We start from the raw sequence: 5918 nt of genomic DNA on the forward strand, positions 1-5918 counted from the left end.
AGTTTTGAAACAATTAAATTCTAATATTAAACAAATGTACTAGTTAATTCCTCGTTGGTAATTAATTTATTGCCTTAGTGAAATTAACGCTGAATTTTATATACACAAAATAAATAATAAATTAGCTTCAAAAATTCAAATGTAAAAATGTGTGCATTATTTCCTAATTAATAAAAGATATCCACCTATTTTTCATTCAAATTAATTTCCCACTTAATATTAATTAGGCCTAATGAGCTTAAACTATCAAATTAAGAGGTTTCTTAATTTTAAAAAATTAATACAATCTAACATGCAAAAACCCAAGGCTTAAAAACATTTTACTTTTATATTAAACGCTGCAAAAGAATTGACCAATAAACAGTAAGTAAAATTACGTAATGAAAGAGGAAGTGACGTACATTTGGTTTGGATAAAGGTTTGGCGGGAGATCCAAATGTCGATTTGGATTTGGGTTAGAGAATACGGTTTTAAGCGCCCTATCCAAATGGAGCCGATCCAAACGTTTAGATTTGGATCATCGTCCAAATTATTTAGATTTTTAGAGAATAGGCTCCCAAACCTAAAATAACCAAACATTACCAAACCTAACCAAACCAAACCAAACCTAACCTAACCTAACCAAACCTAACCTAACCTAACCAAACCTAACCTAACCTAATCTAACGAAACCTAACGAAACCTAACCAAACCTAACCTAACCTAACCTAACCTAACCTAATCTAACCTAATCTAACCTAATCTAACGAAACCTAACCTATCCTAACCTAACCAAAACCTAACCTAACCTAACCTAACGAAACCTAACTAAACCTAACCTAACGAAACCTAACTAAACCTAACCTAACCAAACCTAACCAAACCTAACCTAATCTAACCTAACCCAACCCACCCTAACCTTAACCCTCTAAAATGTTACCGTAATTTTAATAAAATTTACGCAAAATATTTCAAATACTCAAAGGCCATTATTGCAATAGTATTTTTTATTACTTTATAGTTTCCCACACTGTCTAACGTAACTGCAATTAAGTTCAAATGAAATTAATAATCAATTGCATGAAACTATTATTACGTAGTTTACTTTTTCTTTCGGGGAATCGATCCAAGGACTATCGCACGGTAGTCCGATACTCTTCCAATGCGCCACGGTGAGACGAAAGTTCCTATCGCTAAATTAACTTATATAGCCTTATAAGTAATAATAATATTCCTAATAAAAAATACCAATAGACAGAAACCGCACAAACGGCGGGATTTAAAATCATATTTCAGATAAAATCGGTCGATTGGGAATTCGGTCGAATGGGATTCGATCCAATGGGAGGACACCTAAATAATTGAGGCCTGAGGTGAAGTAAACTTTGGGTTTTGATTTTCGTGTCTGAAATGAAGAGACATAAACGGTTCAGAATGAGCCGAAAGTTAAATACACTCTTATATAATCAGGTTAAGATTTTATAATAGAAGAAAAGATCATGGTGTCAATTAGATTAGTAGTGCTAAGCTACAGAGTTTTTATTCTCTTTATGGTGCGCATTGACTATCAGTGCGTCTAGCTACAATTTAGCTTTGGTATTATTTAACGTTAACACTCATGTTGGCAAACTAAGAATATTGTTGAGGTGAGACGAGACGATAGTGTTTACACTGCTAACCAATTGTGAATGTAGCTCTCAGAATCATGGAGGAAAAAGGGGAGGAGTCGAAATCAGAGCTTATATTGCCGGAGAACCGTGATGCCTATAACTACAGGGGGTGTTAAAAAGGGGGTCGAAACCGGGTCTTTTTTGAGACGGCGTCACCGTTGTCATGACGACAATATTATACACATAATTTGGCGCCCTCTCTCTCCAAAAAAATGTTCTACACGCGTCCGATATTTTTGAAATTATATTTCCACGTGGGGGCACGTTTTACTGTGATAGGGAAATCATGTTTCACCCGTTCTTCATTCTCGCGTACGTACGTAATAACGGTAAACATTCAATTGAATAATAAATTATAATGGACCACACGTATTGCAAAATGAATTGTAAAAAGCCAACTAAGGCATTAGCATTAAGCCACCTTAAACATTTTTCTATGCTTGAAGTTGGCTTTGGAATTGGATAGGAGTTTATACTTAAACTCCTTTTCGACTTTTCATTGTTTATACATGTACGATACACGCAGTATTTCTTTCCATTTTAATATTCTCGTTGACTTAATGCGACTAATCTTGTGTAATTGAATTCTGTTGTAACTTGTCAAGTTGTCACACAGGTCGACCAGACGAAATCGTTCCGACTTCGGAAGGGCGCTACTAGCGTTATATTTGAGCTTTTACGTCATGACCAGCCGAAAAGACCCGGTTTGTTTCCCCTTTTTTGTCAGCCCCCCCCCCCCCCCACTCACGTAGGCATCGTGGTTAGCCGTTAAAATGTTTTTACAATTCCACTCCCTAACGCCTTTCTCTATGTCAGAATATAGGGTAAACAGCTGAAGCGTAGACTTCATTTCCTGTTCTTTTCCCCACTGACTGATTTCCATGTGTCAAGATTTATCCTTATTGGATGTAAAATGTCGTCTGCTTTACTGTATTTTCGCTATGCTTGGAATACTGCTTCAATATTTCGTAAATTGTTACTTCAAAAAAGAGAAATAATTCCATATCTAGGTAAATAACTTTGTAGTAGTAGACCTCTTGACTCGGAGAGGAAATATTTTGGTTTTCCCAACTTGTTGTTATTGACCTACACCCCAGGGGACCGCGTTTGCAGTTTTCAAATCGGAGCAAACGTTTTCCTAAATTCCGGACCGCATTTACAGTTCCCGGAAATTTGGAAAATTGTATTCCACTTACAATGGCTATTATCCATTGCCTGTCTAACAACACTATCCTCTGGCCATTTGTCCCTCTCATATGGACACCAGTCTGTACATACTGGCTTCTACACACCACCATCTTCTGGTCTTTCTCCATCCCACATGGACACCAGTCTGTAAACACTGGCTTCTAATCACCACTATCTTCTGGTCTTTGTTCATCCCACATGGACTCCTGTCTGTACACAATGACTTCTACACACCACCATCTTCTGGTCTTTGTCCATCCCACATGGACACCAGTCTGTAAACACTGGTTTCTACACACCACCCTCTTCTGGTCTTTGTCCATCCCACATGGACACCAGTCTGTCAACACTGGCTTCTATACACCACCATCTTCTGGTCTTTGTCCATCCCACATGGACACAAGTCTGTACATACTGGCTTCTACTCCATCATCATTAAGGCTAAGCCGTACGCGGCGATCGGTGATTCGAAACCTTTGTATACTACCTATTTCAGTAAGGCGAAGCAACAGGAGGATGCTTCATTTCAAACGTCAATATTAGTCAAGTCTCTCAAGAATGTTTAATTGTTCTTTTTTAAAACGATGTAACGTTCAACAAGGCAAATAACTAACGAAGAAAATATTTTATATTAATTATATTTATTTTATTATTTAAGATAATCTTTTTTTTTCAACTCAAAATTAATACGGAAAGAGTTAAAAAGCAGTCTATGTGTTTGTCTGTGTGTTTGTCTGTGTGTGTCCGTCCGTGCACAATAGTGCACCGCGTTAGCAGCTCGCCCTATGTTGATGCGTAAAGAAATCGTACAGAACCTTAATATTCCCTTTTTCCATAATATAAAGTAAATATGTGGAAATATTTTTCGTAAATACGATGCATTTAGTACTTTTGCAGCTTTAAAGCTCTGTTTCATTTTGATATTCGAAGGCTATTTTTTAATATTATTATTTGAAATGGCTGTTTATATAGTACTTTAACTATACTACATCTGTATATAGAATAATCCTTGCTTTAATTATTTCAAGAGGAAAGCCAAGGCTTGGGCTCAGGCTCTTTTGGGTAAATCAAGCAGTATCCGCAATAGGCTTAGTGAACCAAAGAGTAAATAATTCAGACCTGATGTGAAGTGAACTATGGGTTTTGATTCTCATGTCTGAATTGAAGGGACATAAACGATTCAGAGTAGGTCGAAAGTTTAATGCACGTTTAAATAATCAGGTTTAGCTGTTAAAATAGAAGAAAGCGTCACTGTGGCAATTAGATCAGTGAAAGGGCTAATCATAATCGGGTTATAGCTTCGAAGTTTTCATTCTTGTTATGGTACGCATTGACTTTCAGTGCGTCTAACCACATCGTTGAGGTGAAACGAGTCAATAGTGTTTATACTATGAACCAGTTGTGAATGTAGCTATGAGAATATAGGGTTAACAATTGAGACGTTGTAGTGTTCAAATAAGTCGGGATAATTATACACTTAAGATTTTTTCTACATTTAATAAATGTTGGTATAGTACATGATTCCGGATGGGAGTAACGCGGTTACGTTACCGTCCAGAGCAGGGGGGAGAGCGAGAGTGTCTTCCCGTCGGGAGGTAGGCTCGAGCCTTTTATTATTGAGGCTAGCGCCATCTATATCTTATATGGAATATAGTTTACATGTGTTAGATTTTAAGTTCGAGGTTCATAATAAGATAAACGCGAGAATTTAAAAGTTCAAAATAATACTCATAATATCCTTTAAAAATTTAGTTTTACATTTTTAAAGGGACTGTGGTTGTGCACTTAATGTAATAACGTTGTTAAACAAATTGTAACGTTATTATTTAAAAGGGCTTCAACTATTTTGAATTTGCACTACTCTAAGGAATCAACATTTGATTGTCTCAGAGTCAGGTTATCACTTGATTGTTAAATTTAGGCAATGACGTTTAAAGGTTTAGCCATGTCTGTTCCGGATAGGACGACTGGAGGTCTGGCTTGGTGTCTCTACTTCTTTCGCTGTAGATGGAGGTTCTGCTGAGGACTGTCTCTCTGGTGATGGGATTGGTACTTGTTGTACTATTGGTTCAGTCCCGCTGCTGGCAGTTAGAGATGGTGGTAACAAGAACAGAGGGCCCAAGAAAGCTTGAGCGTTGGGAGAGGGTGTTTCGCCGTCAGTCTGCACTGGTATCTTTCGAGAAAATCGGATCTGATTCTGGTGTCTGGTGATGCTGCCCCCTGAAACATCGATGCTATACATCATTTGGCCCTGGTGGGCGAGGATTGTGCCTGGGAACCATCTCGGGCCTTTTCCGAAATTTCTAGCAAGAACTGGGTCATCCAGCTGGAATTTCCTCGTATTCGGAGCAGAGGTTGGAGCCGTTAGAGTTTCCTGAGCGAACGAGAGTTTGTGTGGATGGAAAAGATCCAAACGGGTCAGAATTGTGCGGCCCCCAAACATGATGTCATACAGAGATTTTTCCTGGGCTGGAAAAGCATGTCGCCACAGTCGCGTTATCGGTTACCAAGGTTTCCATGATCCCGAATCTCGCAATGTGTGAGGTTAGGAACGTGGTAACTGCTTCTGTGCTCGTGGTACGAGTGACTTCAGCTTCAATCCATTTTGAATGAGCGTCTGAGAGAAGGAGAATAAATTTCCCGTCGATGGGACCAGCAAAATCTGCATGGGCACATTCCCATGGTCGTTGAGCGAGTTTCCAAGGGGTGAAGTGCGCAGCCGGCATTGGTGCCTCTTGTTGGCATGCGGTACAACCGTGGATTAGTGTTTCTAGATCCCTATCTATGTTGGGCCTCCATATTCTGGAGCGTGCCGTAGCTTTCATTTTTACGATACCCTGATGAGAGCTATGAAGTTCGAGTAACATAGCTTTGCGGTAGCAATGGGGGATAATCACTCTGTTTCCTAAGAGGATGATGTTATGAAAATTGAAAGCTCGTGACGTTTTCGGCGATATGGGAGGAAGGCTTGGCCAATTTTTCCGAGCGGCCAACCTTGACGCATGTGTTTGCGTTCTAGTGTTAGTTCTGGGTCAGATTGCGTGGAGTGGTCCAATTCTTGAATAGTCAATGGACCCGAAG

The sequence above is a fragment of the Phalangium opilio genome, unplaced genomic scaffold (assembly GCF_054372755.1).
Source record: "Phalangium opilio isolate 3A_F unplaced genomic scaffold, DU_Popi_V2 ptg000101l_1, whole genome shotgun sequence".
Lineage (NCBI taxonomy): Eukaryota > Metazoa > Arthropoda > Arachnida > Opiliones > Phalangiidae > Phalangium > Phalangium opilio.